This window comes from Bos grunniens, chromosome 15 (genome assembly GCF_055505025.1).
Source record: "Bos grunniens cultivar Pamir isolate PY7600 chromosome 15, Bosgru_T2T1.0, whole genome shotgun sequence".
NCBI lineage: Eukaryota > Metazoa > Chordata > Mammalia > Artiodactyla > Bovidae > Bos > Bos grunniens.
Window position 1 is genome coordinate 72,076,668 of NC_141179.1, and position 21,719 is coordinate 72,098,386.

A 21,719-nucleotide genomic window follows, 5' to 3' on the forward strand; every position below is an offset into this window, starting at 1 on the left:
TTAATGTGTTAACACTTTAGAATCTTCTCAAATAGTGCTGGAACAGGGGCTTCATAAATAAGATTTTATTTTCTTACTTTCTTTCCTAGTTCTTGCTTTTACACTTTGATTATTGTGAAGTTAAAATCACTTTGATTCTCAGTTTCTATATAGTGTAAACTCTATAATATAAATATTCTCATAGAATTATGACAGGATATATGTTAATTATTCCATGAAATGATTTAGTAAAACATCAAATCCTGTGACAATGTTTGTTTATTTTATGTAAAATTTTGTAGAGACTTGGGCGTTAATCCCCAACTGGGACCTCTTCTCATACAAACATCTCCCTTTTATAAATAGCTACGAGGCTGAAGAGATGAAAACTGACAAAGTGTTAGCACACTCATTTTAATTTGGTTTAAGCAACACGTCACGTGACTGTGTGTCTAAGTCTACTCTCTGAATCATCTCCACCACACAGTGAATGTCTCACATGGCAAAAGGTTTAGTGGGCTGATCACATCACTTCTTTGAGAGGCAAAGCTGTTAGCTCGCAGTTATACAAGATGAAATCATAACAGACTACATGTTAAAGAGTTGCTAGACCCACGCGTGTTATAACAATAAAGTGCAGAATCAAAATACACTTCCGTACACACACTCTCTACCCCTCCCATTCTATTCTCTTGGAATTACTCAAGTGCCGTCTCAACAGCCTTAATGAAATCAGATGTAAGCTGAATGGCATCACTTTAAAACTGGAGCAATCACACATCAACTTACATTAAGTCCCTGCCTTGTAGATCTAACTGGTGTAACAGAGAACTGTGGAAGTGCATTTTGACCTCCATTTGCTATTCTCATTTGTTCATTCTCCTGTAAATTTGATTTGATCTCATTATAATATCCTTAAGTGTACTAAATCTTGCATTAGTAAAAAGACACATGAAGCTTTTCAACTAACCTGTTGCCCTATTCTCCATCCTAGACTATCAGAGTTTGTTGTCTACAAGTCTGTGAATTACCTGCTTGCCACATTTAGCTGTGAGAAGTCTTGAAATCTGTTTTCAATGATAAAAAAAATGGACACCAACATTTTGCCCCAAATAAGGAGTATATGAAAGACAGTTTCAATTGCTGTTAGCCATGTCACTGTAAGTCTGCAGGAATCTAGAATGAGTTACAATAACAGCAGTGATCCAGGTGAGAGGACAACCATTAGGATAACCAGGCTGCCAGCTGCTAGTTATTTCCTGGAGTACATGCCCAGGTCCTAGAATACTGACCATGATACTAAGTGTGTATCGGTAACCACAGACACTTTTCCCAGTTCCCGTTGAAAAAAGAAAGAAAAAAAAAAAAAAAAAGCTATATACTAGTGAATAGTCAGCAATCACCTATACTTGAAACAAAGAAATGCTTAAGTAAACTGTAGTCATTTAATTAAAATAATTAATTCCAAAGTTATTTAAAATAAAAATACTTTATACTGAATGTTAAACCTGAAAGGCTTAAGATGATAAACTATTTAGTCATGATTTTCCCATTCATTTCCACCATTCCCAATTTCTATTTTTTTTTATTAATGAATGGACAGGGAGGCCTGGCGTGCTGCGATTCATGGGGTCGCAAAGAGTCGGACACGACTGAGCGACTGATCTGATCTGATCTGATGTTACTTTTTATCTGAGCTTTACTAAGATATTATTCACATACCAAAAAGTCACCCTGTTACAATATATAATCCAGGGGTTTTATTGAATAGCATAATCACAAAGTTGTACAATGGTCACCAGTATCTAATTTTAGAACATTTCATCACTTCAAAAAAGAATCCTCATACCCATTAGCAGTCACTCCTTGGTCTCCTTTGCCTCTCACTCTTGGAAACTAGCAATCGATTTTTTGTTTCTGTACATATGTCAGGTTTGCACACTTCCTATAAATGGAATAATATAACATGTGGCCTTTTGTGTTTATCTTTTTTCACTGTCTATAGTGACTTCCCTGGTGGCTCAGAAGGTAAAGCGTCTGTCTACAATGAGGGAGACCCGAGTTCGATCCCTGGGTTGGGAAGATCCGCTGGAGAAGGAAATGGCAATCCACTCCAGGACTATTGCCTGAAAAATCCCATGGACAGAGGAGCCTGGTAGGCTACAGCCCATGGGGTCGCACAGAGTCGGATACGACTGAGCGACGTCACTATAGCGTTTGCCCAATCCACCCACATTACAGCATGCACCAGCACTTCATTCCTTTTTAGTGGTGAAATACTTTTCTTATGATCTAGTATATTTCATTTATTCATTCATCAGTTGATAGACATTTGGGTTGTTTCCACTTTATAATGAATAATGCTGCTATGAGCACTCACATACAAAATTTTGTGCAGAGATATAAATACTTAATTCTCTTAGATATGTACCTATGGCCAGTCCAGGTTCGATGCACGATACTGGATGCTTGGGGCTAGTGCACTGGGACGCCCCAGAGGGATGGTATGGGGACGGAGGAGGGAGGAGGGTTCAGGATGGGGAACACATGTATACCTGTGGTGGATTCATTTGGATATTTGGCAAAACTAATACAATTATGTAAAGTTTAAAAAAAAAAATATGTACCTATGGGCAGCATTTCTAAATCATATGTTTAACATCTCGAGAAACTGCCAACCTGCTTTACAAAGCGGATGCACTATTTCACGATCCCACCACATATGCAGTATAAAAAGGAAACTGATTTAACAAAATTACCATGTAGACTACCTAATTTTGGCACACTGTAACTATAGAGGCTACAGATTTTTTTTTTCTGCCTTTTTAAAGAGCAAATAACTGAGCTATAGCATTGCCCTTTTATTGCAGCAAGATTTTAGCCCTTCCAGTTCTTCATTTAAAAGATTATTTCTACCCATTGCCATTATAAATTTAAGCTAAATTGGAGAACAGAGAGCAACTGTAACACTACAGAGAATTTAGGACACAGAGAATAGAGTAGTAAATGTAGATACATGAAATAGCCAGTAAGCAATCAACATTAACTTTGCATTTTTATGTCATGGAGGAAAAGCTACACTCAGATAAACAACTTTGAGATCTGTAAATATCTCAAATTAGGAGTTCAAAGATACTCTTTGGGATAAAAATGATGTTTCCCCTTTGAATACATTCTTAAAGCAGATAAAGGTAGGTAGAATTGAAAGCAGATTTCAACTAAATGCCAGGGCTTCTAACAACCCACTGATGAGAATCCAGCTGTTCTTCTCTGCTTCTTACATTAGCAATAATAATGGTAAAGAAGATGCCTTCCTTATTTGCTGACAGTTGTGTTGATAATGCAGGAGGCAAAATAGCATTTCTCTTCTGGGCCATGTTAATTATGGAGTGCTGACAAGAGTTCAAAAATAAATCTGGATCCTTCAAGTCAATGCCCCACATCAATATAAAATGAAAACTCATGATACACTGACAAGCATGAGAGAAGTGTAGAGTTTACACAACACCTATTTTTTTCAATAAGTAGAAAGATTCATGGCAGATTATTAAATCCAAAATGAATAATAGGTCGTACCAGAATATCAATTTAGAGATCTAGGTAACATCTCTCTATCTCTTATATTTCTCATCTGATTTGTTGAAGCAGAAAGGAAATGTAACTTTATGTTCCTTTTTTTTTCAGATGAAAATACTGACAAGAGATTAATGACACAGGAAATAGGTGGAAGAATACAGATTTTTATCCCAGATTTTGGGCTCTTGATCCAATTCTGGAACTTTCCTATATTTTAGGAGTAAATTTCAGGCCAGAACCAAGCAATTTAAAAGTTATTTATATGGACAATGAGTCAGGATTTTTTGAAATGGAGGCCATTTAATGAATTGAGTGCAACTATACCACACAGTATAGTGCACATTTCCTGTTAGAAATTCATGTCAGTAACCTAAAATATTTAGAACACTTGAATTTTATTGCTAGGATTTAGCAGCTATCCGGTACCTATTGTCAAAAATATGAAGGCAATTCAATAAGTATTTATTAAGCTCTACTACAGTTTTTAAGCAGTACTTCAAGGTAAGTATTATGATTCTCATTTTTTAAAGGCAGAAACTAAGAGTAATGGAGCTTAGGCAACTTGCTCAAGGTCAATAACCAAGAAAAGGAATGTTTATATTTCGAACTCAAGTTTGTCTGCCCCTAAAGTCCTACTCTCTCATAATCTTAGCTTGAAAAAAACATCATTTACACGCTAAAAAACTGTTGATCCTTTGAGGCTGTAATTTCATATCTTGGGCTGTTTTCTCAGAGAATCATATGCATGTGCTATGATTTCACCACACAAATCTTTATCTCAATGCTGTTCATAGTTATCAAAAAATGGAACTAACCCAATGACAAAAAAAGGCCCAATTAAATTACCTGTGTTATATCCACATTGTGACATAGTGTGGCAACCATTACAAATATTGTAACAGAAAATTATTTATTGGCAAAACAACAGTGCGACGGAGCCTCATTTTGGTGAACTCCCTGCGACCCCCAGAGCTCAGCGTCCTCACCCTCCCCAGTGAATGCTTTTCATCCCAAATAAAGTCGGTCTGACTCTCCTCTGCGCTCCCATAGGACTTCACACGTGGCATATGGTAGTCAGCTTCATTACCTGGACATCTATCTTCCCCAACCTTGTAGATATGAATTCCTCAAGGTTAGAGAATCAATTTTAGTCACCTTTACTACATCACCCATCTCTAATACACTGGCTCACAGTTAATAGGTGGTATTCAATAAACATCTACTTAAACAATCAGTAAACTGGTTGTTCTTCAGCACTGCATTCAACCCATTTAATGCTTAAAAAAATCATGTAGAAATACAATTTATGTGGTTTAGTGGGGGAAATTGTCATGCTTTCTCACAACGAAAGGAAAAAAGCCCTGAAGTTTTAGGTGCCCTTGGCACTGTCTCTCTGTCTTGAAGATAGTCAAGGCCTATGGTCTAGGTTTAACTGTAACCCATTCACCACATGTAGGGTCTTGTTATGAACTGATTGCAAGGGTCTGGCAATAACCTCAGCTAATGCAAGGGTTTTAATCTGAGATTTATACATTTCTATCTGATACATCTGAATGAATAGGCTTCAGCAAATACATCTCTTGAAATTATCTTTAAAAATTTATAGATTTGGGTTGCAAAAAAATTCCATTAGGGTTTTCTGTAAATGGTATGGAAAACTCCGATGAAACTTTTTGGCCACCTCAATATTTTGTGCATATGTCTGTTTTGTAAGGATAAGGATTTTTTACTTTTTAATTAAAAAAAAGCCATTGGACCTACAAACTTTGGAGTCTACATTGTTCCCACCATATTATTTTGACTAAAAAAAAATTTTGACTTTTATATGTGTATTTCATTTACTAAGTCAAAAACTTTTTTTAATTTTATTTTCAGTTTGAGACTGGGATAAGTTGACTTTTATAACAAAGCGCATTAAAATGTAGTTGATGAGAGGTTTTGTTCATTATTCTTTCCTGGAGAGTTGATAGTACAGCAGAAATAGTTGCAACAAGATTACAAGCATTCCTCTGGGAGTGAGAAAAGAGAATTGCTATTTGGAGTTCAGTGATAAAGGTCCCTTTCACCTTTGGTATCTGTATTGTCAATATTTTCAAGTTCTCTAAAGAAAGCCAGAGAGCGGGTCATTGGGAAGAAAGTTAAATGGATAAAGGCCAGGGAAAGAGAGAGGGCACCAAAGCCAGTTTACAGAAATCTAAATCACAAGACTACCTTCAACTAATACTCTAGGAGTCTTCACACCTTCTTGAAGGCTGTTGCTTGGCTATGTATGTGTGTTTTGATGTGAAGGTATAGTCATATTATTTTTCACTGCCATATACTTTTGCCTAGCAGAACCATCACAAGCCATAACTTAATACTGTTGACAGGAGAAAATATCAAGTGTTCACCTCACTCTGCTCTTTCCAAACTCTGCTGAACTGGGTTTGCAAGTAGAGTGGATGATTTGAGGTTTCAGAGGTACCATCACAGGATGCGCCTCAGTACCACCACTGTCATTCCAGTACAACACTCCAAAGGAAGCCCATTCTCAGAGGCTGAAGATACATCAAAGAGGATTGGAGGGGTCCTAGGGCACTGAATTCATTAAGACATAGCAGGCGCTCTGAGGTCCCTCACATGTGTTTCAGTGTGATTTGATCTATATTTTCAGAGACAACAAAGGAGTCTTAAAGGCTCTCTACAGGATCATGAAACACTGGAGCCAACCTCAGAGATCATCTATTCTTGACCTGCGTTAAGTTGCTTGGATAAGGTGATGTCTTATTCATTAGCATATGACAATAACAGTAATGATAATGTTTGCTGTGTACTTAGTCTGCACTTGGAGAAGGCCCTGGCACCCCACTCCAGGACTCTTGCCTGGAAACTCCCATGGACAGAGGAGCCTGGTAGGCTGCAGTCCATGAGGTCGCTAAGAGTCAGACATGACTGAGCGACTTCACTTTCACTTTTCACTTTCATGCATTGGAGAAGGAAATGGCAACCCACTCTGCTGTATGTGCTTTACAGGTAGTAATTCACTTATTCTTCACAACAAAATCATGGTGTCAGTCCTATTATTATTCCCTTTCCATCAATGAGGACATCAGACACAGGAAGATGAAGCAACTTGTTCAAGGACATATGATTAGGAAAAAAAAGTCCTTAGCATCTTAATTAATAGGGAGGTCCAACCAGTCCATCCTAAATGAGACCAGTCCTAGGTGTTCATTGGAAGGACTGATGCTAAAGCTGAAACTCCAATACTTTGGCCACCTCATACGAAGAGCTGACTCATTTGAAAAGACCCTGATGCTGGGAGGGATTGGGGGCAGGAGGAGAAGGGGACAACAGAGGATGACATGGCTGGATGGCATCACCGACTCGATGGACATAAGTTTGAGTGAACTCTGAGAGTTAGTGATGGACAGGGAGGCCTGGTGTGCTGCGATTCATGGGGTTGCAAAGAGTTGGACATGACTGAGCGACTGAACTGAACTGAACTGACTGAATTGTCTATAATGGAGAGATCCATAAGTAAGGATTTCTCTGTCCCTTCCTATTTAACATTATTTTTCTCTTTTCTGGAAGGGTGTTGTATATCCCAAACCAATGATGATCACACAAGAAATAAGGGTATTTTTTAAATCATTATGTGCCCTCCCCATGCACACACACACACACACACACAAACACTTCTACACACTTGAAAATACTTACAATCACAAGTTTTTTTTTTTTTAACCCTTTAACCAATGAAAACCAAATTATTTGAATGGAATAAAATAAAGAATCACATTTCCCATCCCATCCAATTCATACTCAAAGAATTCTTGGTATGAAAAGTCCTTCTTTGCACCTCTAATCAGGAATAAACACAACTAAATCAATACCTTGAACTTCCAGGACAATTCAAATAATTTAATAATTGAGTCATTTATTACTTTCCTCATGAAAACAGTAAATACTGACTGAGCAACAATTTGCTTTAGTATCTATGCACTGGATATATATGGCAATCAATAAAGCAGATTACACCTCTGACTTCATGAACATTTTTGGTGGTAAAGGTGATATCATTACTATATTACGATGTTTTCTCTTAGGTAAATACATTCTGTATTTATAAATTCTGTAAATTCATAAAGTCAGAACTATTTGAAAGAGTGAAATGAGACATTGTGACAAACAAATAGAATTCAAAGTATCAAAGAACTGTAATCACATAATCCACTGACGCAAAGACAAGTTCTTAATATTATTAGTTCTAGTTTAAAATCTCATGGCACCCCACTCCAGTAGTCTTGCCTGGAAAATCCCATGGACGGAGGAGCCTGGTAGGCTGCAGTCCATGGGGTCACTGAGGGTCGGACACGACTGAGCGACTTCACTTTCACTTTTCACTTTCATGCATTGGAGAAGGAAATGGCAACCCACTCCAGTGTTCTTTCCTGGAGAATCCCAGGGACAGGGAAGCCTGGTGGGCTGCCGTCTATGGGGTCGCACAGAGTTGGACACGACTGAAGTGACTTAGCAGCAGCAAAGAGACCCATACATAACACAAAAGTCACAAACTCTGAATTTGAACTTGTCATTTCTTTGAAGGAACTCTATCTCTTAGGATCCTCCCATCATGCATCCCCAGGGACTCCAGTAAATAAGTCTATAAGTTCCACAATCAGCAACATATTCTCTTTTGATGGTTCAGAGCCAAGTGAAATCTCCCATTCTAACAGAGCCCAGAGTATCAGGATGGTGAACTATAAGGGCTATAAACAGGTAGATAATGCAGACATGTTTTAAATGGCCAACTAAGAACAAAAGAAAAAAAATATGACAGGAGAAGTGTATACTATAGAATATAATACTACCTGAAATGAACATACAGGTAGCTATATCAAGTTCTTATTGCAAATCATTTAAGACTGGGAAGGCCCTGGCATCAGACTGCAGTACTTGAATATGCTTCCACCATGTAATAGCTAAGTGATAGGCAATGATTCCTTTGATTGACACGGATACCCAGTAGGCTAGGTTCTTCAGAGAGACAGCTGTCATCCCCCACTCCCTCAAAAAGCAGCATCTTTTGAAAATTAAAAGCCAAAGATATGGAAACTGGCTACAACTGAGTACTTGAGCAGGCCTCCTGATAAAATGCTGATGAGATAAAACATAGCTGAAGGTCAATAACTGAAACAAAAGGCTTGGGTCCTGGACTCTGATCACACCAAAATATAAATCCTCTGTTAGAAATGCTGAGGTTGATGGTCAGTGCTGGAAGCTACAATTCTGCTACGTCACAGAACTGGAACCACAAAGTTTGGACCTCAGGCCCAAACCATCCTAGAGGAAGTGCTGGTGTTCCCCCAACCACGAAGCTTATGAGCCCCACAGCTCAAGTCTGGGGGCCCTTTCAAGTCTGATGTCTTACTCAGTGGATCCCTGTGCACCCAGCATTGAGAAGCTGGCTCACCTGCTGCTGCTCTGCCTCTGGAAGTTTTCCCCCAATCCAAGGTTGGTCTCAGCTGGTATATGTGCTGCGGGGTCATTCACTCTTGATTACTTGACATTAGACGGTCTTGGACAAGTTATGAATTCTCTGTGAGCCTCGGTATCCTCTTCATCAAATAGGGATAATACCAGTAAACACTTCATTTGGTTTCTGTGAGGATTAAATGAGATAATCTATGTCAAGTGTTTATCACAGCTCCCACACATAGCAAACATGCAAAAATGCTAGCTATCATTAGAATTTAGGATTTAATTCCACAGGATTTTTAAAATACAAATAAGGGAGGTTTTTTTTTTTTTTTTTTTTTAAATCACATCTCTAAAGGAAATAAAAGATAAACTCGAGAGTTTTCATTAAGAGATTCAGAGAACACTTATTTTATAGTCTGTGACTCTGTAGTTGATGTGGTAAAGATTCTTTGACAATGAAGTGATTCTGAGTTTCAGATCAAAGAAGGGAGATTTATTTATGAAGATACTTAAGCTTCTGCTCCTAACTAGTGCCTAGGAATCTGTTTGTACCTCTTGACAGATGAGAAATGGAGAAGTGGTGTGAGGGAAAGCCCAAGTGACTGTACTTTTTTCCTACACAATTATTCATTCATTTATTCACTCATCTGTGTATTATTTCTTTTATGCAAGTTATATATTGCAATACACAGAACTAAGCATCATGGTGTAATAAGAAGACAAAAATCAAGCCAACACTGACAAGTAAAAATTGGCTTGTCCAAGACATATTCTCCATATGCCAGTCTCCCAAAGAAGTTGTTGGCCTCCTGAGGTTATTTGGAAATCAGCTACAGCAAAATCGTTAAGCAACCAAACTCTAGTAAAATTCTGATGTTGCTGATTCAGCCATGTTCAAGTGTGACAAAGTGGTGGGACACTGATCCTGTCAAGGAAGAGGTCTGTATTCTCTTAACTATGGACGTCAAGCTTGGCAGGATAAGACTTGGAGCTAAGATTATGCCATACTTGCAGCTGATGGATTCTGGCTCTTAATCATTGCTGGGGAGGGACTATTACTTTGCTAATTAGTTTTTTAAAAGTCTTCTGGTACTCTAGGCTTAGATTTACTAGACTCCTGGGTGCACCCCCAGAGTACAAAGGGAAATGGAGAGCATGGACTTCTACTGTGGTGATGCCTCCAACGTAATGTTCTTTCATCAGTCCTAGTATGTGAGCTTCCTGGAGTTTGTCCAGGTTTGATTAACACACTTGTTACTCTTATGAAGCCCATTACATGGATGATCCTACACTTAGTGTAGGAAACTAATCCAATTCATAGAAATAAGATGCTGTGGAGATAGTATGTGCCATATCTAGGGTGAATAATTTATTTCCTCTACTGATAAACCTCTGGCTGTCTTGGAGGTGTTAGTTGGAATCCAACCCTACACCTCTGACCATTCCCCTTCCACAAGAAGAGGAGTGGCTCTACTGCATAGGATAAGAGCACCTGTACCATCTGTTCCTGGAAGGTGAGAGGTAGGCTGTATTTCTGCTTGCAACTGTGTGTGTGTGTCTGCTAAGTTGCCTCAGGCATGTCCAACTCTTTGTGAGCCTATGGACTATAGCCCGCTAGACTCCTCTGTCCATGGGATTTTCCAGGCAAGAATAATGGAGTGGGTTTCCATGCCCTCTTCTAGGTGATCTTCCTGACCCAAGGATCAGACCCATGTGTCTCAAGTCTCCTGCATTGGCAGAAAGGTTCTTTACCCAGTGAGCCACCTGGGAAACCCACTTGCAACTATACCTCTCACCATACAAGGTGCCAGGGGCATTTTAGGAGGAAGATAGGAAATCTATTTTGACCTTATGTACCAGGTGTGTTTCTCAACACAGCTTTTCTAATAATAAAATTAAATATCTGAATTTCTAAGGAAGTCAAAACTTCCCTGTCCATTCTTTAATAGGTTCAAAACTTAAAGTAACATTTGACTCAGTGTCTCTTTTAAATCTCAACCATTTTTATTCAGACGTGAGTTTGAATCCCAATTGATATTGAAAAGATGGAGTTCAGTCTCAAGATGCTGGTGCATTCATTTGTCCATGGTAATATTAATATTAGTAATAGCTATCTCATTGGGTTGTATGGAGATTAACTGAGATCACATGCCTGACATAGTAGGTATCCATAATTCAGCTTCTATGATATTTGTGATATACAAAGAAGTCTAGACAAAAAAAAAAAAAAACAACTTTGTGAAATTAGGAAGGCAGGAGTTGAAACCTGATATTAGGAACTTTTAATAATTTTTCAAGTACTTTAAATATAGAAAATATTATTAAAAATTAGCAGATGACTCAAAAAAATTGAAACCTTCTTACAACCTGTGTTCATGCACTCCAGTCACTATGACACCACTTTTAAGAACAAAGAACTTGAGTGCCTGCTACAGTGAGATCAAAGGAGGACGTGTCATAAATGGCTGTGGAAGTCACACCTCAGTCCCTGGCCGTCCTGTCCTTGCTCTGCATGTGCCATTTAAAATGCAATTCCCTTTGAATGGGCACAGAGCAGTTCTATTACCAGACATGACTGCTTTTACAACTAGCAGTGCTTTAATGATTTTATGTCATCGCAATAATAGAAACATGACATTCAACTGTGACTACAGCTTGTGCGAGTCTATTTTTGGAAAACCGATTTTGTAGAGGACATGAAAATGTGGAGTCTTGGTGCCTGTTTATTTCCCAAAAGGCTGAGCCAGGAACTCTCACACCTCAGTCCCCTCCGTGGACCTTTCATGACTTTCTGAAATGAGTGTGATAACTTGAGGTCTCAAACAATGATGCTTCACATACAAAAAACCCACTTTAGAGAAGGAGACTTGAGCCTGAATCTAATTTTCTCCTTGGAAGGAACATCCTTTATGAAGTATGTCAATGCCTGAGTCCTTATTCTTGACAAGGGCCAAATCCACAAACAACAATAACAAAAGTACATGCACTTGCTCAGTGGAGGAATCCCGCTAATCTTTCACAGACAAATTTGAAGGTAAGAGTCATAAACTCCCTCACCGTCCTTCACCCACAGGTCAGCACTACCTCTGTCAGCACGCGCATTCAGCTTCTTCTAATCTCAGACAGGTGGTTCTCTCTCGCTTAAGGCCCAGTCTTCCACCTGCGGTCTTAATTCCCACCCCTACTGTCTCTTTTGGGCTTCTCCAGTGGCACAGTTGTAAACAATCTGCCTGCAACCTGGGAGACACGGATTCGATCCCTGGGTGGGGAAGATCCTCTAGAGGAGGGCATAGAAACCCACTGAAGTATTCTTGCCTGGAAAATCCCACGGACAGAGGATCCTGGCGGGCTACAGTCCATAGGGTCGCGAAGAATCAGACACGACTGAGCGACTGAGCATCACACTGTCTCTTGTAGGACTTGATGTACCAGGGTCTACTTTGCTCCAACATTTCCACTTTTCCCCTTGCTACTGGGTCTCTCCTTTCAGTCTGTTAAATGCCAAAATCCTTACTGTTACACACACAGACACACACAGAGGCACAACCCTCTGTCTTCTTCTCGTCTCTGACCCATTTTCCTTCACAACTGAACTAGTTAAATTAGTTCACATTTGTAGCCTCCCAGTTTTAAAATTCTTGTTTTCTCTCTTGCTTCTATAAATAAGTAGGCAATTTTTCCTTGCCTTCTTGTTTCAAACAAGATAGTGCAATCTTTTCTTATCTGTCCTTCCCCTCTTCAATCCCTGTCTGTAGTCCTCTACTGTTATCAGTCTCCCCAAACTGCCCAGGAAAACTTCATCAATGACCTCATTAGAGTTAAATCCAATGGTCAGTCTCAGTAATTTGAACATTTTGCTTGCATGTGATACAAACAATACCTCCTTTCCCTTTCTGAAAATTCTCCTCTCTTTGATTTCATGCTACTGCATGAAATAAACTACTTCATTTCTACCAGTTATCATGTATTTTCTCCAAATACTGTACCATACACTTCACACTGTTGAAACAACACTGAAAGGTAGGGAATATTGTAATCATGTATACCTTTAAAAAGCAAGCAACTGAAACCTAAAGAAATGGAATAATTTTACTCAAGTTACATAGTATATGTAAGGAATGGGTTAAGAACACAGCTCTAACTTACACCAGTGTACATTTTCAATTTGTTAATATGATATTTAAAACATATAGGAATATACCGATCGTAACAACTAACAGATCTCATCTATCCACAGATTTAGCACATCTTAACATTTTGCTTAACAATTTGTACTAATTTATTTTTCCAGAACTGATATATTAGAAAAAGCTAAAGCCCAACTTGTAATTCTCCTCAATGTTACTCCCTTTTCTTCCCAGAGGAAACCATTATACTCTAGGGGGTCTCTATCATTTATATCCATTTTTTTAATCCTACTATTAGGTTGATACAAGCTTCTTTATTCCTCCCTCATTTCCTTATCTGGATATAAAATATTCTTTCTTTTCTGTTTGTGTTCACTCATACAAATATTGACCTCTAGTTAATGATTTATATGCTGATGTATTTCAGGGGAAGTACACCGATGTCCGCAACTTACTCCCAAACGCATCCCCAAAATAGTGACGGATAGAGGGATGGAAAGTTTAAACATATATACTTAAGAGTTTATAGATAATCAATATGTCTAGTCACTTCTCAAACCAAATAAAGCTTTAGAATATCTTCACACCACAGTTCTTCCTCTAATGTACCACACCAAGCTGTCTTGTTTTTGCCTATAAAATACCTTGTCCACAATGATCAAAAATTAATATTACATCATTCTTTTCTACAGTCCAGGTTTTCTTACATTTATATGTTTATCAAAATATTTCCTAACCATCTCATCCTTATTTGGGGAGGAGAGGATTCAGTCTCCTCTTACTGATTTCCATGTTTGTTTGTTTTTTTTGTGAGAATCTAGAATTGTTAATTGTCACAGTATTTTTATGAACATTTAAATTTCTTCCCCTGAATTATACTTTGACTAAGTATAGAATTCTACGTTGACAAGTATATGTCATCCCCCCTTCAAAGTTATCATTCTATCATGACTGTGAGACATCTTCAGTAATTCTAATTTTCATTCCTTTGATTGTAATAGATATTTCATCTCTGTCTGCTTTTAAGACTTTTTTTTTTTTTTTTGGTTGTGCGAGTTTTGAAGTTTCAGGGCAATATATCTGTGTCTAGAATTGTTTTTGATCATCCTGTCAAGAATGTAGTATACTCAGTAATTCTAAAGGTTGAAATCTCTTTTCAATCCAGTAGATTTCTGAGTCATTGTATCTTTTACTTTCCTTTATTCTCCTCTTCTAAAAACTCCGTTGTATGTTTTCTGTAGTATCGTATCTTCCTCATATCTTTACACCCATGGTGAATGTCTAATTATTTAAACAGATTTATTTTCAAGTTACTAACATTTACAATTATCTACATCTTTACCAAATTATTTACTTACAACCTCCAAATCATACAACTCATATGTTTCATAGTAAGATAACAAGATAGGGGTCTTTCTTCAAGTTTGATGCCTGTGGTTCTTTTTCTTTTTTGTATCTATTTAAACGTTTACACATTTACTTTAATGTCTCCTCTGACTAGTTCTATTATTTCTTATTCCAGGGTGTGAATTATATTTGTTGAATTTTCTGATCCGCTTTAATTATGACTCCCTACAGGTGACTTGAAATGTCTTAAGGAATCTTCATGAAGGTTGTTATAGACTGACTTGTCTCCTCAAAATCCATGTGCTGTTGAAGCCCTAACACCCAGTGTGGCTGTATTTGGACAAAAGGTCTTTAAAGAGGTCATTAAGGTCAAACAATGTCATCAGGTTGGGATCCTAATTCAATGGAACATGTGTTCTCATCAGAAGAAGAGGAGTTAACAGGAAAACGCATGCAGAGGAAACCCTGGGTGAGGACACAGTGAAGATGAAACCACCAACACACCAAGAAGAGCAATCACACCAGAAACCAGCGCTGCTAACACCTTGATCTTGGGCTTCCAGCCTCAAGAACTGCGAGAGAAAATATATACATGCTGTTTAAACCACACAGACTTTGGTCTCCTTAAGGAGCCCCAGTTAGTAGCAACATCCATTGGGTGCCAGTTCACATTCATCTCCTCATTGTTGTCATGGTTTCAGAGTTTATATTAGAATGTTGGTAAGTTCTCAACTTGCCATTCTCACATCACATAAGGAATATAAATTTGGAACTCACAAATTTGCTTCAAGTGTTTCACATTGCCTGTTTCTAAAAAAATGACTTGTTTTCACTCATGGCTAGTGGTTAGAATTTTGTTGTTGAGGACATAGTAGGATACCTTCCTGTCTCAAAGGTCCAGTGGATAATACACATTCAGTCTCCCTGTGTAAGTAGCTCCTCTCTGAGGGTACTGAAATATCAGACCAAGAATTTAAGGTAAGTTTTCCAGTTCTAATAACTGGAAATTGGGGACCTCTGATTATTAATTTTATCTTGAATTTTTTTTTTCATTTTGCAATCTAAGGAGTCCCTTTCTTGATTTTTTAAAAATTTATTAGGGTATAGTTGCTTCACAATATTGTGTTAGTTCTGCTATCCAATGAAGTGAGTCAGCTATACATATACATATACATATATTCCCTTCTTCTTAAGCCTCTTGCCCACCCACCCCCCATTCCACCCCTCTAGATCACCACAGAGCACTGAGATAAGCTCCCTGTGCTACACAGAAGGTTCCCAGTAGCTAGCTATTTTTATAAATGGTAGCATATGTATGTCAATTCCAATCTCTCAGCTCACCCCACCCCTCCTGCTTCACCATGTCTGCGTGGCCATTCTCTGCATCTGCATCTCAATTTCTGCCCTGCAGATAGGTTCATCTGTACCATTTTTCTAGATTCAACATAGAAAATAAAATGGGCAGAAGACCTAAACAGACATTTCTCCAAATAATACATACAGAGGGCCAAGGGGCACGCGAAAAGATGCTCAACAGCACTAACCGTTAGAGAAATGCAGATCCAACTACAATGAGGTATCACCTCACATGGTTCAGAATGGCCATCAACAAAAAACACTTTCTTGAGTTTTACCATTTCAAACATACTTCTTTCATGATTTGTTTGGAGTGCAAATAAAACTCTTCTGTGTCAGCTTAATTTCAGATAATAACCTGATGTCTCTTATGCTCTTTGTACGTCACCACACCACCTTCCTGGCCCATCATTTCTCTGACTACCTATTATAACATGCAAAATCTAACTTCTCTTTCTCTGCTTGACAATGAGATATGTCAGAGGATTAATATCCTCTTCTGATGTTCTTATTGAACAAACTAGTCTACTTCCAATGTTACAAGTAACTGACTTCTGAAAAGTCCTATTTGACATCTCAACTCCCACATTCCATCAAAAGGCAAATTCTATACCCTCAGCCTTCCTAGCATTGTCATTTCACAACAGCTACCATCAAATCGCACTTCTGGTGGGATAGAGCAGTTTCTCCAGATCTAAACTTGCACTATTTAATGGTTAGCCAAACTACAGCCATGCATCTTATCATGTTTGTTCTTTTCACTTTCTTTTCATTTTTTTTTAAATAACTAATGCATACTCTTTAGATCTCTTCAGTGGATTTCCTTACCCTATAGAATAAAGTTCAAGCTCTTCAGTTTACAAAACCAAATCTTCATAATTGAGCCTTTGCTGATCCAGAATTATTTTGCATAGTGATTCATACCACCACCAAGAACTGCTGTTCACTTAAGCCATTTGTACTGTCTTTCCGTGACTTGGCTCAAGCAATGTCCTTACCCTGAAATGATTTCTCCTTGGCCCCTCTCACCCACTTCAGCTCAACATCACTTTCTTAAAACTTTCAGTCTCTTTTCCAGGGAAAGTTGACCACATCCTCCTCTGTATCCCCGCCACATATACTTATCCTTGGTACTTATTAAAATCTTAAATCCACTGATATAATAACAGGCTTGTCTTCTACTCTGAAACTGATATCATACAAGACATGGTTTCTCAGTCTCAGTGGGATAAGCAATAGACCAGACAATTGTATGTTGCGTGGGTTGTTCTGCGAATTGTAGGATATTAAGCAGCATTCTTGACTTCTAACTACTAGATATTAGTAGTTGCCACCCTTTACCAGACATGACAACCAAAAACGTCTCCAGACATCATCAAATGTCCGAGGGATCGGGGCGGGAGCATAATCATCCCTGGCTGAGAACCAATGCCTTAAGATAGAAACCACATTTCCTGGGTTCAAGGTCACCACATGTATTCTAGAAGTACAAGTTGACAGAGTGCATAATGAATAAAAATATTTTAGTAATCAACACACACACATATATATCTATATATACACATATATATATGTGTATATATAGATATATATGTCAGTATAAGTTATACATTAGCTGAAATATATGAAATATTTGACTTGCAAATTATGTCTTTGGGTAATTCAGGGAGCTTAGGTTTAAATAATATTAGTAGGGCATAAGATGGACTATACACAGACATTTCATAGTTAAGGACCAAATACCAACTAAGATACACAGTTAAGTAAGAACAATTAGCAATTTTGTGAATTGGCTGCCAGTTCAAATTTATTTTGCAAAGGCTAATGTTTACTTAAGTTGAAATGTCTGACAATTATAAGAGCTTTCATTGCATGAGCTTATGTTTAAATTTCAGCAACTCTGCATTTAAATTGAGGCAATATAATCTCCTGGGCAATTGTCAAAACAAGTAACTATGTTGACAAGGAATCTTGGAAATTAAAGTTAAGAATGCGTGTGTGTGTGTGTGTGTGTGTGTGTGTGTGTGTGTATACACACATTATATATGCATATATATATATTCACATATGTGCATATAATACATATGTACAGTCGTGTCCGACCCTTTGCAGGCCGCATGGACTGTAGCCTACCAGGCTGCTCTGTCCATGGGATTTTCCAGGCAAGAACACTGGAGTGGGGTGCCATTTCCTTCTCCAGGGACATATAATATATACATACATAAATGCATACATATATATGGGCTTCCCAGGTGGCTCAGTGCTAAAGAATCAGCCTGACAACACAGGAAACTCAGGAGTTGCAGGTTTGATCCCTCTGTTGGGAAGACCCACTAGAGGAGGAAATGGCAACCCACTCCACTATTCTTGCCTGAAAAATCCCAAGGGCAGAGAAACCAGGTGGGTTACAGTCCATGGGGTTGCAAAGTGTCATACATGACTTAGTGAATGAGCACATGCATGCAAACACACACACACATATGCATGTACACATTATGTTCCTCAACTGTTCTTCCCTTAGACATTTATTTAATAAATATTTAGAGAATGCTTGGAATGTGCAAAATAACTAAATAAAATAAAAAGATTTTTCACTTCTACTGTGTGCTCAGTCACTCCTTCTAGAGGAGATAATTCAAGCATGAAAACAATTAAATAAGTGGAATTAAAAGGTTAAGAATGTTCAAATGAAATATTCAATCTTTTGATTTAGTAAAATCAAGAAAGAAATCATAGACAACATGGCACTGAATTTTGGCCTTGGGGGTAATTATTAATATCAAAAGTGTTTATAATAACAAAAAAGAAAAGTATTAACATTAAATATCAATTGAATCATTACCTTCATTTGAAAATTTTAGTTCTGAAAACTGCAATATGCAAAACCATGTGCTCTATACTTAATAAGATCAGGAAACATAATTTTGCATTCATTTTCAGTTACAGAAGACTCAGGTATAAAATGTATTACATAAGGATCAAAGTCTGGAAGAAAACATATGGCAATGTTAATAATTATTTCTGGATTTCAGGATTGACAGGGGCAATATTACTTCTGTTTTTAGATACCACAATATTTTAAATGTATCTTCCACATTTCTTCCATAGCTCTTTTATTCTTATAAAATAAAAACATATTCATTTATATATGCACAAATAAAATTCTATACAAAGTTTTGTTCTTTGATGCTACTCAGATTTTAGAAAATATATTCTATATAGGCTTTCGTTTATTTACCAATAGTCAGTTCAGTTGCTCAATCGTGTCTGACTCTTTGTAACCCCATGAACCTCAGCATGCCAGGCCTCCCTGTCCATTACCAACTCCCAGATTTTACCCAAACTCATGTCTATCAAGTCCGTGATGCCATCCAGCCATCTCATGCTCTGTCATCCCCTTCTCCTCCTGCCCCCAACCCTTCCCAGCATCAGAGTCTTTTCCAATGAGTCAACTCTTCGCATGAGGTGGCCAAAGTATTGGAGTTTCAGCTTCAGCATCGGTCCTTCCAATGAACATCCAGGACTGATCTCCTTTAGGATGGACTGACTGGATCTTCTTATAGTCCAAGGGACTCTCAAGAGTCTTCTCCAACACCACAGTTCAAAAGCATCAATTCTTCGGCGCTCAGCTTTCTTCACAATCCAACTGTCACATCTGTACATGACCACTGGAAAACACATAGCCTTGAATAGATGGACTTTTGTTGGCAAAGTAATGTCTCTGCTTTTGAATATGCTATCTAGGTTGGTCATAACTTTCCTTCCAAGGAGTAAGCGTCTTTTAATTTCATGGCTGCAATCACCATCTGCAGCAATTTTGGAGCCCCCCAAAATAAAGTCTGACACTGTTTCCACTGTTTCCCCATCTATTTCCCGTGAAGTGGGACAAGATGCCATGATCTTTGTTTTCTGAATGTTGAGCATTAAGCCAACTTTTTCACTCTCCTCTTTCACTTTCATCAAGAGGCGTTTTAGTTCCTCTTCACATTCTGCCATAAGGGTGGTGTCATCTGCATATCTGAGGTTATTAATATTTCTCCCATCAATCTTGATTCCAGCTTGTGCTTCTTCCAGCCCAGCATTTCTCATTATGTACTCTGCACATAAGTTAAATAAGCAGGGTGACAATATACAGCCTTGACATACTCCTTTTCCTATTTGGAACCAATCTGTTGTTCCATGTCCAGTTCTAACTGTTGCTTCCTGACCTGCATATAGGTTTCTCAAGAGACAGGTCAGGTGGTCCGGTATTCCCATCTCTTGAAGAATTTTCCACAGTTTATTGTGATCCATACAGTCAAAGGCTTTGGCATAGTCAATAAAGCAGAAATAGATGTTTTTCTGCAACTCTCTTGCTTTTCTGATGATCTAGCAGGTGTTGGCAATTTGATCTCTGGTTCCTCTGCCTTTTCTAAAACCAGCTTGAACATCAGGAAGTTCACGGTTCACATATTGCTGAAGCCTGACTTGGAGAATTTTGAGTATTACTTTACTAGCATGTGAGATGAGTGCAATTGTGCAGTAGTTTGAGCATTCTTTGGCATTGCCTTTCTTTGGGATTGGAATGAAAACTGACCTTTTCCATTCCTGTGGCCACTGCTGAGTTTTCCACATTTGCTGGCATATTGAGTGCAGCACTTTCACAGCATCATCTTTCAGGATTTGAAATAGCTCAACTGGAATTCCATCACCTCCATTAGCTTTGCTCATAGTGATGATTTCTAAGGCCCATTTAACTTCACATTCCAGGATGTCTGGCTCTAGGTGAGTGATCACACCATTGTGATTATCTGGGCCATGAAGATCTTTTCTGTATAGTTTTCCTGTGTATTCTTGCCACCTCTTCTTAATATTCTGCTTCTGTTAGGTCCATACCATTTCTGTCCTTTATTGAGCCCATATTTGCATGAAGTGTTCCCTTGCCCTCTATGATTTTCTTGAAGAGATCTCTAGTCTTTCCCATTCTGTTGTTTTCCTCTATTTCTTTGCATTGATCGCTGAGGAAGGCTTTCATATCTCTCCTTGCTATTCTTTGGAACTTTGCATTCAGATGCTTATATTTTGCCTTTTCTCCTTTGCTTTTCGCTTCTCTTCTTTCCACTGCTATTTGTATGGTCTCTTCAGACAGCCATTTTGCTTTTTTGCATTTCTTTTCCATGGGGATGGTCTTGACCCCTGTCTCCTGTACAATGTTACAAACCTCATTCCATAGTTTATCAGGCACTCTATCAGATCTAGGCCCTTAAATCTATTTCTCACTTCCACTGTATAATAATAAGGGATTTGATTTAGGTCATACCTGAATGGTCTAGTGGTTTTCCCTACTTTCTTCAATTTAAGTCTGAATTTGGTAGTAAGAAATTCATGATCTGAGCCACAGTCAGTTCCTGGTCTTGTTTTTGTTGACTGTATAGAGCTTCTCAATCTTTGGCTGCAAAGAATATAATCAATCTGATTTCAGTATTGACCATCTGGTAATGTACATGTGTAGAATCTTCTTTTGTGTTGTTGGAAGAGAGTGTTTGCTATGACCAGGGCATTCTCTTGGCAAAATTCTATTATCCTTAGCCCTGCTTCATTCCGTGTTCCAAGGCCAAATTTGCCTGTTATTCCAGGTGTTTCTTGACTTCCTACTTTTCCATTCCTGTCCTCTATAATGAAAAGGACATCTTTTTTGGGTGTTAGTTCTAAAAGGTCTTGGAAGTCTTCATAGAACCATTCAACTTCAGCTTCTTCAGCGTTCCTGGTTGGGACATAGGCTTGGATTACTGTGATATTGAATGGTTTGCCTTGGAAACAAACAGAGATCATTCTGTCATTTTTGAGATTGCATCCAAGTACTGCATTTCGGACTCTTTTGTTGACCATGAT

General features: G+C 38.2%; 1 protein-coding gene across 5 annotated transcripts in view; it reads right to left on the reverse strand.

The window, feature by feature from the left end:
• LRRC4C (leucine rich repeat containing 4C) overlaps window positions 1-21,719 on the reverse strand; it is a 1,485,185-nt gene that overhangs the window by 1,127,661 nt on the left and 335,805 nt on the right. For all 5 annotated transcript variants that reach the window (XR_015141669.1, XR_015141674.1, XR_015141675.1 and 2 more), the window contains one exon: window positions 9,011-9,199. The gene's annotated coding sequence lies outside the window, so the exon portion shown is untranslated. The remainder of the gene's footprint in view (window positions 1-9,010; window positions 9,200-21,719) is intronic.